Source organism: Morone saxatilis, unplaced genomic scaffold, assembly GCF_004916995.1.
Source record: "Morone saxatilis isolate NCDOM2014 unplaced genomic scaffold, NCSU_SB_2.0 Contig18, whole genome shotgun sequence".
In the NCBI taxonomy this organism is placed as follows: domain Eukaryota; kingdom Metazoa; phylum Chordata; class Actinopteri; family Moronidae; genus Morone; species Morone saxatilis.
Genome location: NW_023339740.1, coordinates 29,088,874 through 29,089,394, shown reverse-complemented (window position 1 = coordinate 29,089,394; position 521 = coordinate 29,088,874).

The window sequence follows — 521 nt, the reverse complement described above, 5'->3', positions numbered from 1 at the left end:
TGATTGGATTTTAATATAAAAATAGAAATCAATGGTTTTGTTGTCAGAACAATATAACTGCAGATCTTAAAGGGTTAAATCTAGACTTGACTTTTTTGTGAGCTTCTTTTGTCTGAATCTAAACACAGAGGGTGTTTTACACTGTACATGTTGTCCTTTCAGNNGATTTGTGGCTATATAAATAAAACTAACTTTATTCAGAGACATAGTTGCTCTGATAGTCAGACAGACGGACATCAGTGAGACAGACATCATAATCCCTCCTAGTCTCTTAATGAGATCAATGTTATCATCCAGTCCACTCACCACCAGCCTTTTTAAACAGTCCATCTACGCACACTGTTGCCTAGCAACTCGTTGATTGGCCATTAAGTCTTACATCAGCCCACGACAACAGAACGAGGGACGTCTCATTAAAGCCAGACAATGCTCTTACTATTTGTCCTATTGATGAAAAATCTCTGTCCCTCCTCATGCACAGACTCATCCTCTGGATCAGGAACTGTGAACATATGGAAGCC